The sequence below is a fragment of the Ursus americanus genome, chromosome 7 (assembly GCF_024610735.1).
Source record: "Ursus americanus isolate L20-20 chromosome 7, mUrsAme1.1.p, whole genome shotgun sequence".
Lineage (NCBI taxonomy): Eukaryota > Metazoa > Chordata > Mammalia > Carnivora > Ursidae > Ursus > Ursus americanus.
In genome coordinates, this window is record NC_142133.1 from 49,705,310 (window position 1) to 49,717,899 (window position 12,590).

Here is a 12,590-nt window from a genome sequence, read left to right on the forward strand (position 1 = left end):
ATAACATCTGGAGGAGCCTTCCAGAGCCCGTGCTATTTTATTATCATCATCACCCCTAGAATCTTCAAAGCGTTTAGCAAGCCCTGTGTCATGTGCTTTACTTATCTCATCTCATAATCTTCAACAACCCTCAAAATGTAGGTGTTCTAATTATCCCCATCTCACAGGGGAGGCAACTGAGGCTGCAAGAGGCCAAGTCACTTGTTAAGGCTCTCCAGTAAGTGATAAAGCAGAGCCTCCAAGACTATCCAGCTCCAAAATTCAAGGTCTCAGGCCCCTTTTGTTTAGGAATAAGAGCACCCAGAATGGCAGGCATGGCAGACAGGCAGCACCTTGGACAGCGTCTACCACCTAGTTAGTGCTTACAAAGTAGGTGCTCAATAATTGTAATGCTCTTCCCAGGTTGAACATTCGCTATATTAAGACCATGCACGTGTCCCCAGACCTAGTTCTTTTTCTTCGTCTGGTTTTATAAATGCTGGTGATGAACCAATTCTGATTCATATGATTCATCTTATGCGGGGAATGTCTGACCCCGGGTTATCTGATCAACCCTGAGAAATGACAACACAGCTAGTGTCATAACTTGAGGATAACCACTACCAGTTTGATGATTACCACTTGCCGTTAAATGAATTGTAAAACTAAAAGTAAAAGAATTTATATGGAAGGCAAAGAAAACTTGAATACTCAGAATAATTTTGGATAAAGAAAAAAGTTGTAGGATTCACATTACTCAATTTTAAGAATTACTATAAAGCTACAGTAATGAAGATAGTATAGTATTGGCAGATGGAGAGACACATAGATTAATGGGTCTTAGGAAATCACAAATGGAGTCATACAAATATGTCCAGTGGATTTTTTTTTTTAAAGATTTTATTTATTTATTCGACAGGATAGAGACAGCCAGCGAGAGAGGGAACACAAGCAGGGGGAGTGGGAGAGGAAGAAGCAGGCTCATAGTGGAGGAGCCTGATGTGGGGCTCGATCCCATAACGCCGGGATCACGCCCTGAGCCGAAGGCAGACGCTCAACCGCTGTGCCACCCAGGCGCCCCTGTCCAGTGGATTTTTGACAAAAGTGCAAAAGCAGTTCAATCGGGCAAAGAGAGTCTATTCAACAAATGATGTAGGAGAATTGACACCCATATGCCAAAAAAAAAAAATTAACCTCTAATAATTGTAATGCTCCTCCTCCCTTGCCCAGACCTTCCTTCATATGTCAGTGGGTGGGGTGGAGAAGGAAGGCCTTTCCCTGGAGAATGACTCTGGAGGATAAAACGTGGAACACAAAAATCACCTACTGGGCCTCAAGAGCCAGGGTTATGGGCAAGGACCCCTCAGGTGCCTGGACCCCAGGCTGTAAGGCAGTATCTTTCTTGCAAGTAACATGGCGAAGGATGAGTGCTGCTTACTGTCTTTCCCTCTTCCTTTGTGGAAAGGTGTGCTGAGAACTGGAGCCAAGCAGAACTGGGACCCATAAGGAGTACCTAAAACCCACGGTGGTCCTGGTTTATGTCAAGCTCCCTGACTCCAATTCACCTCTTATCACTTCTCAGAATTTGGCTAAGATCAAGTGCAGATTCACCTCTGTTTTCCTCTCTACACAACGGGCGCTCAAGAATCTTGCAGTGTAACAAGCAAATTCCTTATCTCCTGCCTGTTAAAATCAAGGTTGCTGTGTCAACCCAGCTGAAAGCTACCACACCATGTCATCTCCCTTACGGTCACCTATAAGGAAAAAAATAAATGACCCAAGCTTGGTGAGATTCTCTTACAGTCACTGAAGGGCCTGTGGAGTGAAACCTACCAGGGAGCTTTACCTGAGTGTCCAGAGGGTGCAAAGCTGTCTGACTCCTCACTCCTCCAGCGACAGTAACAAACACATTCGTCTGGTGCAAGCCAATATTTTACAGACCTCTCTTTGTTTAAGATCATCTACAATCATATATGACAAGTATTATCGTCCCCATTTTATAAAGGAGGAAACTAAGTCTCAGAGAGGTTAGGTGTCTTGCCCAAGGCCATTCAGCTTAAAAGCAGAAAAGCTGGGATGTACTCTTGGACAGCTTGGTCTGGCTCTCCAGAAACCTACGCCACCATGTTTTGAGTCTGGCAGGTTCACCCAGAGTTCAGTAGCCCCAAATCCGTGTCTAGTGGCCTGCTGGTTCTGTGAAGGAAGATCTCCTTCCAAGAATGGGCTTCATGGGAATCCCTGGACCCCGTCATGACAGGAGGAAAACCTTTGGATTTCTAAAATATCAAAGTTATTGATCAGCAGTCTTCACAACCCAAAGCAAATGATGGAGGACAATGGTTAAAGCCAAAGTGTCACTGAGAGTCAAACAGTAATGATGTTGCCAGGGTCTGCCACTCCTTGTGGGGCCTAAAGCCAGGATGGGCTTACTGCTTGCTTCTCACTTATCTACTTCTTCCTGGCTCTCAGAGCAGACCAGAGTAAAGGGGTCTCCCAGAAGAGACCCCTCCTCCCCTAAGACCTTTGAGACAACACCCTCCCCAGTTCGGGGCCCCTGGAAATCAAGGTCCCAGAAAGACCTGGCAGTGACAGCATGGGGTGTGTCTTGGCAAGAGGACCCGCGTGTTTAGCACAATGACCTGATTGTGTGGATCGTTCCAATGCAGCAGCCCTCTGGTCACATGTCCCTTGGGCAGCAGGTGCTGTGACCTTTGCCCAGAGATCTGGAGCCCTTGGTGGCAAGGCTGAATGCCAAAGAGGAGGAGGTTGGTCTGGCTGTCCTCCTCTGCCCTTGGGATCTGGGGGAGACCGCTCCCTGTACACCTCTCTTTGACCCTGACCAAGGCCTGAGCCCAGCTTCCACCTAGATTCTACTCAGAACATCCTCAGATGCCTGGAACAAAGAAGACAAGGGCAGGCAGCCGTCCCAGGTAAAAAGTTAACTGCTACTGAGTTTCTGCTTCTGCCACCAGCTGCCAAGAACCAATGAGGGGCACGCACGTCTGAGACTTTGGCCCAGTGTTTGTCTTGTTAACTGCTATGTGTCCGGTGCCTAGCACCACTTGGTCACAATACAGTCATTGCTATCCTTGCTGCTACCACTCATTTCATCAAACACTCATGCAAGCACAAATGTTTACTGAGCCGCTCCTATGTGGCAGGCACAGTGCTAGGCACTGAGGACACAGAAGTGAGTAAAACCCATGAGCACTCCCTGCCCTCATGCCACTTACCTATTACTGGTGGGGAGGAACAGGTGACAAACAAATAAGTGATAATTATAATATGTCAGTTGCAGAGAGAAATAAAGCAGAAGAACGGGATAAAAAGTCAGGGAGAGGGTTGCAACAAGGAGGATTGGAGAAGGATTCAATGAGAAGGTGGTTTGGGCCAAGACTTGGACGTGAGGCAAGCATCAGGCTAAGCGAGTGAAAGCAAGCCTGGCATATTTGAGGAAGGCCAAGAGGCCAGTGTGGCTGGAGCAGAATAAAAGAGGGGGCGAGGAAAGGAGACGTACGAGGGGAGTGACGGGTGGCGTGCTCTGATGGAGGAGGACTTGGGAGTTCTGGCATTTTCTCGGAGTGATCGAGGGAACCACTGATTATGCACTGGAACATATTAGAATCTCATGCCAGCATATATATATATATGGTATATAGTATATATACATACACAGTATTACTATATATAGTGATATATATTATAAATATATTTGATATATATATTACATGCAGTAGTCTACATTATTATATAGCAGATATACATAGCAATACATAGTAATAGACATACGAACTGACAAACATATTAAATGAAATCATGACTATGACAGCATTTATTCACCATCGTGTATCAGGCTACAGTATTATTACAACCTCAGGGTTTTCAAAGAGCTTTCACACATAGTGTCTCCCAAGAGCCAACCCAATGAGATTAAAAAGGAAGATATCCTTAAGCACTTTGTATTGAAAACAAGACAGCTTGGGTGTAGGGACAGGGAGTGTTTTTCGCTCATGGCACAACTCTAGGAAATACTCCTCTACCCTATTACTTGGGAGCCAGTATATGTTCCAGCTTCCACATTCTTCTTTATGGAGATGGGGACACAAAGGCCCAAGAGGCTGAGTGACCTCCCCAAGGTCCTGCCGCTTCAGTCCCAAGCCTGGCACCCTAACTTCCTGACTATCCACCAGTGCTTTTTTTTACTGCCCCATGTAGAGGCAGAAATACTTTGTATACTTTTCCACGCCCTCCTTCATCCCATTCAGCATCTGTCTATCATTCAGCCTCAGGGGTGCTATTGGTATCCAGATCGGGATGGGGTTTGAAATCCAAAGCCCCGGGCAACTTGAGGCACATGCCTCCTCCCGACCCCGACCATCAACTGGTCAATGACAGTCTGGGTCCCGGACCAACATCTCCATCCTCTCTTGTCTCATCTGTCATCAGACAGAAACTTCCCCTTGGCCATTGGGAGGTTTTGAGGTGAGAAGAGCCTGATCTGCCTGCAGTGGTTACAACTTTCTGGGGATCCAGCTCTGAGCCCTCCAGAGGATGTAGGAAGATAAGACAGGACTAGCACTTAGACTCAATCTGGTCTTCACAGGGCTGCAGCCTGTCACCACCAGACCAAAGATGAAATTGAGAGTCAAGAGCTGAGCATGAGAGTATTTCCAGCACCCCATCCCCAACATTGTTGCTCTCCAGCCCCCATGTTCCCATCACCCCTCAGGGAATCATGGTAACACAGCCTCTCCCAGCCTGGGAACTATGTTCCCGGGTCCTAGCAGAGTGCCCAGCACTTAATAGGTGTTCAATAAACTTCTGTGCAACCAAATTCATGGAAAGGGAGGGAAGGAGAGAGGGAGGGAGGGAAAGAGAAAGGCTCTCTGGTGAGAGAACCCTGCATTATACTCATCAACATAATGGCTTCAAACTCATCATCCTTCACATTTCTCCATTTCTTCACAGTTTACAAACCACTTTCACAGAACCTTACTGATAGGATGTGAATACGATATGCATTTTTTCACTAAGTCTGAGGGACCTGAGAATCAGAGCGAGCGAGTCACTTCCCCAAGATCACATAGCTCAGGGCAGGGCTGTGTCACAAACCCAGGTCTCCCCGATTTGGGCTCTCAACTCCTGAGGCTCAAGCATGAGGGGCCAGCTCTCTCTTAAATCCTGAAGGATCACCATAAGGATGGACTCAGTCCCCCAGTTTGATCTGTGAAGGGTGTTGCAGTGTACCCTCTCTTCATTCCCCGAATAGTTCTGCACAGTCAGGAATGTTCTCAGGATGAAGAGCATTTCCCCAGTCGGGACGCTCACCCTGACTTCTGTACACCTCGGTCACTGTCTAGACGATGACAATGACCCTGGATTAAGAAACCTCACAGGTACCTCCCTTCTTATTTTGCCTGACCTGCTTGCCTTCCATCTTTAAAGGGATAGTCAAGAGCAATGAAGGGAGAAGCCAGACTAGCCTGCTGGGAAGCCAAGTAGTCTTGCATATTTTAAAGGTGCCCACCCTGTGCCCCCACGATTCCATTTCTCATCTCCCATCTCGCCAGGAAAATATTCACACATGTGCACAAAGAGTTTGTTGCAGACCAATTTTGATAAAGAAAAAAGGTGGAAAGTAAAATACATGGAAAGGGGGACAGTTACTTAGACTATTAAATCCGTATTTTGACTGCGATTGAGAAAGTTCAGAAGAACAAGGTAGAGCTATGTCCTGACATGTAGAAGTGCTGCAGACGTGGCTAAGCGAGTAAAAGCAACTTACAGAGCAAGATTTACATCCAGTATGCTACTACGTATGCTGAAACACACGCTCCCAAAACAAAGGTCGTAATTCCTGCCGTAACAGACGTAAGGTACGACAGCAAAGTTCTGGAAGGACACACATCAAATAGATAACAGGGTTACCTCAGACTAAGGACTGGAGGATGGGAGCCATTTGTCATTACTGTGTGAATTACTTATGATATATTATGCATATAAGCTGTAAGTAAATAAATAAATGCATACAGAAAACTAGCAAAGACTCTGGCTTTTCAATGAATTGGAAAGTGGCAGTTAGGTCAGACATCACCCACCGTGAAGCTGAGCCTGGAGAGTCAGAGTTCTGGAAGCCATATGTCTGCCCTCCCAGGAATGGTGTCTTCTATTCTGGACGCCACCCTCTGGAGATCTGGGAACACTCTCTGGGAGGGGAGTTCTCAGACTGAAGAGCTTAGCAGGCCCTTCAGGCAGGGGAGTGGGTTCTGATCCCTGAGTGCGGTCTTGGGCACTCAGAGGATAGGGGCCGGGACACTGGGTGTGCACACGTCTGCAGATGGTGGGGGAAAGGAAACAGCTCTCATATGCCCGGGGACCAGTTGTCCTAGGACCCAGAATGTTCGATCCTCCTTCTCCGCAGTCCCCTCATTCCATGACCACCTTTGGAATCTCCAGTGTCTTCTGGTGTTGAGTATGGTGGTGGTGACACCATACTCAGAGACAATGGTCTCTATCCTCTTTACTGTGGCTAACATTTGCTGAGCACCTGCTGGGTTCCAAGCACTTTGTCTGACTTAAGCACCACAATATAATAAAAGAGGAGTACCATTAGTAGTCTCACCTCTCAGACTCAGAAACTCGGGCTCAGAGAAGTTTGCTTGGGAAATTGGCACCAATCACACAGCCCGTACAGGAACGTGCCCGGGTTCCAGCTTTGGTTACCGTCTAGACTCCCAGCCCTGCAGTCCTGAATCCTACACTATCCCTGCATTGCGGAGGGCAGTATCAGGAACCAAGTGGGAAAAGATCCTTCCCCAGAGCTCTGGGCTCTCTCTGCTGGAGTGAGCCTGAGGGAAGTGATTTTACCTGGAAAACTGAAGTCTCAGAGCAGATGGGATCAAAGTCTGTAATGTGACAGGGAATGGGGACGAAACAAACAGAAATCAGCAAAACCGCACATACTCTATGAGGTTCAAAGGAGAAGAACTTAGGACAAATAAAAGGAAATGCTACCTTATATAAAGATGATATGCCTAAAAAGGAAAAAAAAAAGAAATTTAAAACAAAGTTTAGAAAATTGCATAGGTTTAAGGCCTGAGGATCTAACTTAAAACACTGTGACTGTCATCATTAACACTTGCTTAGAGAACACGCTGTTAACATTTGCTGAGGGAATAGAACGTAAATGTTCTCACCTAAAAAAAAGAGGGAGAGAAACATGAGGGGTGATGGATGTGTTCATTAACTAGATAGTGGGGCCCCTGCACAATGCACACACACACGGTCACCACAATGGGCACCTGAAATATCCTACAATTTTATTTGTGAATTATACCTTAAGAAAGCTGAAAAAAAAGAAAAATGTATAGTGGATGAGTCACTCATTCTTGCCACAAATGAGTTCTGTGTCTGCCCTTTGCCAAATGCGTGGGAATTCCGCAAGGGAGAGGTGGAATGCATTGTGACCCCAAACTTCGCGTCCTTGTTCTTTCATTTACCTGGCCTCTCTGAGGGCCAAGGAAGCTGCGGTCTCATTACTAGGGGTCTCATTACTAGGCCGCTGGTGGCCCCTGAAACTGACAAACGAGACTCATTTTCTAGCTTGTTTTCTAGTTTGTTTCAACAGCCTTTGAAGTTACATGACTGTCCACGCCCTAGAAACACCCCATGGGGTCGTGGAGAGATGCTGTCTCAGGTTTCAGATGAGCCTCAGTTCAGATCCTGGCTCTACTGCGCAGCAATGGGGTGACTCAGAGCAACCCCTATGCCCCAGGTGCCTCAAAACTCGGCTTCACTGGGTGTGTATAAGGCACTCAAGAATATCTTGTAAATAATAGTAGTGGTACTTGTTATTAGAAAGAAACCCTATGCTTCGCCTTCCCTCAAGACGACAGTGTGTCTACCCTCCTATGGGGTAAGGACATATTGCTCGGGCGCTGGAGGAGAGATACAAAAATCAGGGCCCAAAGTTGTAAACCCTCAGGGCCGCACCTCCAAAAGCAGGGAAGCCAGGGGTGTATAACAGAATGCAAGAGGTCCAGCTGAGGCCCAAAGTGTGGCAAAGCGCCCAGGATTGCTCTGCTTAGAATGCGGGAAGCCTTCCAGGGGCCAGGCAGTGAAGCCTGGGGACAAAAGGCATATGAGATCTCCTGAATCTTCTCTATCCTTCAACTTCTCCCCCGACCCTGCTCCCCAACCGCCAGGGTTCCAATTTGGTCTTTTCATCAGGGCCCCGGGCACTGCCAAGGGTTAGGGGAGGCCATGCCCTGTTCTGTCGTTTGTATGAACTGCAGGAACCTCTGGCATTCCAAGGCCACAGAGAACAAAGCCAGCCTGGAGTCTGATGAAGAGCCCTGGGTCTGGGTTTTTTCCTTGGCGCCTCCCCAAAAACAGCTGTCAGGAAGGCAGCCCACTCCAGTGCCCTGGCACTGGCCTGAGAAGATTCTTGTGCCCTGACTCCTGCTGTTCTGGGCTGGACTGGGGACCTGACCAAGGGGAGGGCATTCCTGCTGAGTGAGCTGCTCTCCTCTCCTGTGGCAGGAAAAGTTTTCTGGCCACGGGGGTCTGACCTCACTCTGGCCACTCCTTGGGTTCCAGAACCTTCCTTCCTGACTGGAGGGTGGGTAGGTGCTGGGGAGTGGGAGGAAGTAGGATGGGGTGAGCAGAATGTCCAACACTTAACGGCAGGGCCTGGGTCGTTAGTGTTTATTTGGTCATTGAGTCAAGCACCTACCAGCTTAGTAACCTTGGATAGGCTATATTTACCTTCTCTGAGGCTCAGTATTCTCATCTGTAAAATGGATTGCAGAAGGGCCTTGCTAGTTATTTGTAACTTTTTCTAAAAAATCTATTAAAACTAGAAAAAAGTTGATGTGCTATCCCTGTATACGTTGTTCCTGTCCTTTCTTTCTGTTACCTTCCTCTCTGCTTCCCCAGTGAAGCTCTTTCCTACTCAGGGGTCCTCCAGATCCCCGGGTACAGTCACCAAAAGGCTGCGGGGTAGGCAAAGAGTTGGAGAGACACATGCCCAAGACATATCTCCAACCCAAAACCAACGGGACAAACACCACCGTTGGTGGCTTTTTCCAAACCACCTTGCACACAGGGACCTTTCCTGTCACCTGCCAGGACCTGTATTTCTATTTCTGTGTTTGGACAGCCAGAGGGTGAGGGGTGGAGCAGGGGCTCATTAATGATTGATTCTCAGGCAGGGCCACCAGGAGGCCTCTGGACAGGCTGTCAGCCATTTCCTGAGGTGTGGGGACAGGTAGAGATCCCATGTGGCTGCAGCCCCACTGGGCAGGTTTGTGAGGGGGAAGGTGGGGTCCTCAACCCTTCTGCCCTCTGTGAAGGGGGGAAGTCAGCAGGGCAGGGAGCTCTGCCCTGGCACTGGCCCTCCCCTCTTGCCATTGGCTCTGCTCCCCTATTGGTGGGTCAGATCACGCACTGTTCCCCTCACAGCCACCCCCGCGCCCACGGGAGCCCACCCCACACCCACAGCACCCAGGTTCACCGGCCCTTTGCTGCCCCACAGCTCACCTGCCCATCACCCCGTGGGTTCACAGAGCTGTTTGAAAAACTCACGGTGCTTTGGGAGGGGATTAAAGGAATGGACTTCTCCAGCAAAATTTCAGAGGAGTCATGATTCTGCCCTTCTTGAAAGTATGGCCCGGCCTTTGTTGCCTAACGATAATTAACTTTGGTGCAGAGCTGTGGTTTCCGAAGGGCTTCCACATTCATTATTCTGTCCTACCCCGCAACAAATCTATGAGGGCGGTCTTACCCTCCTCACTCCCCCCCTGCCCCCACATCCCACTGAATAAGAAAGTGAGGCTCTGAGAAAGGAGATGGGCCTGTTTCACACAGCCCGGGCTGGAAGGCTCTCCTTCTGTCTCTTAGCAGAGAGCTGCTGGTTTCTTCCCAGGAAATGCATTTTAGCCCCAGAATTGCTTCCCATGCAGGGAAAGGGGGCCTGACAGGTAAGCAAGGAGGATTTTAGAGGGAGGGGATCTTCCCCCAAGGCTGGCCTAAACAGAGGAACTTCAGTGATTCCATGTCAAAGTGGGCAAAGGGCCGGTGAAACTTCCTTCCCTGTCCTGGGATTAAGCGGTAAGGCCCATGGCTCATGCTGGAGTTCAAGGGCCAAGGAGACTGAGCCAGAAGGTGATAGGATTCCACCTGTGCGATTAAACAGCCACCCCAGTAGCCGGTGTAAACTCCAGCTGCTTATAAAAACCCCAAACCACCCTCCTTCCCAGTTCTGCCAGCTATGAAGGCCAACTCCTCCTGGTGTGTCCAGGGCAGTTTGGTTTTAGCACCAAAAATCCCACATCTAGGGAACGCCCTCCTCTCATCCCTGGCAAACCCCACCTCCAGTTCTGCCGATGTCAGCCGAATCCTGGAAAGAAAGATCATCTTTTGAAGGCTCAGCGGGTCAACTGAAAAAAAATCACAGAATACTCACGGGAGTTAGGCAGCTCTACCTGGCATGTATTTCAAACTCTTTGAATGGGAAACCTGAAAGAACATTTATTTCCACAAAGAAACACTCAGATCTGTGGCCAGATCTGTCCAATTTTTAAAGGCAAGACAGAGTTACTCTTTCTTCTCTAATTGCATTTTGGCAATTCATTACATTTTCTTGGAAAAACACTGAGTTCAAAAAAATTGTAACTGGGTTTAAACCACAGGTTGCCAGTTGATAATCTCAGCATGAAAACCTTATGGGCACCAAATCTAAGAAAAGCCGGAGAAGGATGTGCTGGTTTTAAAAAGTGTGTTCTAAACATACCATTGATCCAAGAGTGTCTGATTCCAGACGCTAAATTTATTTTGAAATGTTAAGTAACGTCAGAAGGAGGCATAAGATTTTTATGCATAACTAAAATGATCATGGATATGAATTTTTCAAATAGATATTCTTATTTAAATGGACATATTAAAATGTATTTTAACATATTCAACTTAAATATTGAAATATACATATATTTCAAACTCTCAATTTGAAGAGGAGGAGACTGACGTCAAAGAGATTGAGTTGAGGTGCTGATTAATAACTATTTTCTTGGGACACCCGGGTGGCTCAGTCGGTTGGGCATCTGTCTTCGGCTCAGATCATGATCCCCGGGTCCTGGGATCCAGCCCCGAGGCGGGCTCCTTGCTCAGTGGAGAGCCTGCTTCTCCCTCTCCCTCTGCCTGCCACTCCCCCTGCTTGTGCTCTCTTTCTCTCTCTTTCTGTGTCAAACAAGTAAATAAATATCTTTAAAAATAAAAATTTAAAAATAACCATTTTCTTGACCTTGGTGGCAGGGAAATAGGAAGCAGTAAGGAACCCAGGTCTCATTTCTGATTGTAATTAGAAAGCACCACAAGGCCTGGGTTTATCGCTTCAGAGGGGCTTACTGTATTCTGACTGCTTGCTAGCTCTCAAACTTCTCTGCTGGTCTCCTCCTGGCCATCTGCACTCACCTGTAGTCTGGGGAAGGGGTGCTCTCATGGTGTGTGAATGGGCTTTTTGCATCTTTTGTTTTTGTATTTAAATGATTTTTTAAATGAGCTCACAAATGAGACAGGAATTTTTTTGATAAATTGCTGTTTTTGTCCTTTGAGAATATTTGCCAAAAAAAAAAAGGCGGGGGTGGATTGGTTTTGTTAAGTGAGAGAAAAGCACTGGCAAGAATGGATGCCTCAGTTTCCATGGTGATTGGTACCTATCAGCCCCTTGGCCTGGGAAAACCCTTTGCGCTTTGCACAGCGGTTTGGGTCAGAGCTTGTCGGGCTCACCTGGGCACTGCCTCCTTGGTGGGAGGGAGCCTGAGTGGACAGTGTCTGCCTTCACCTGCCCCGCAGCTCCCCTCTGGAGGAAGGGGGGCACCAGAGCAGCCAACTGGCCCATGGTGGTGTCCATGGGACCTGCACTGAGATCCACTTCCATCCCAACACCCTCGCTCTTCTCGTTCCAGGGAGTCTTACCAGAGAAGTACAGTATCTGGACATTTGGGAACCACAGAGCAATTTTAAATAACAATTTTGGAGTAACTTTTAATACAGTAAAGCCCCTACTGATTTTGTTTGGATCCGCGCAGGGGCATGCGTCTTCTCTTTCTTTTCACAGAATGATTAATTTCTACGAAATCGAGAAAGTCTGGGTGGGAGGAAGAAGTGGATTAACCCGAAAGATAAAACTTTTTTTTTCATTAAGAAAAATTGTGTGTTTTTATACACATGGGAGCACACACATGTCCATACACACACACACATCCCCCTGAATAACCGGTTCCCTCTGCCCCTTCAGTCCCCTCTCACTGGGCCATCTCTGGCCTCTGTATCCCGCAGCAGTCCCTCCAGGCCACGGAGCTGTGCTCCTGAGTCTGGCCATCTGGTCTGAGACTGGGAAGCATCCAGGCACTATTACCCCCCCCCTCCAAGCCTGCAGGGGCTCCGGCATGTTTGTTGGCACACACAATCTTCCCTGGACCCAGCCTCCTGGACAGAAGAGAAAACCCTGTGGCAGCTCATTCCCACCCAAGACACCCCTTCTTCTCCCCACCCAGGACCCCCAGCTCCCTAGGCTGCCAATTCCCCCAAGCTAGGCCAGAGGTCAGCTCAGT

General features: G+C 48.0%; 1 non-coding gene across 1 annotated transcript; it reads left to right on the top strand.

The window, feature by feature from the left end:
- Nucleotides 1–358: 358 nt before the first annotated feature.
- Nucleotides 359–490, top strand: LOC123799971 (small nucleolar RNA SNORA72). The gene has a single exon (XR_006781775.1). It is a non-coding gene; the product is annotated as a small nucleolar RNA SNORA72 (small nucleolar RNA).
- Nucleotides 491–12,590: the final 12,100 nt, after the last annotated feature.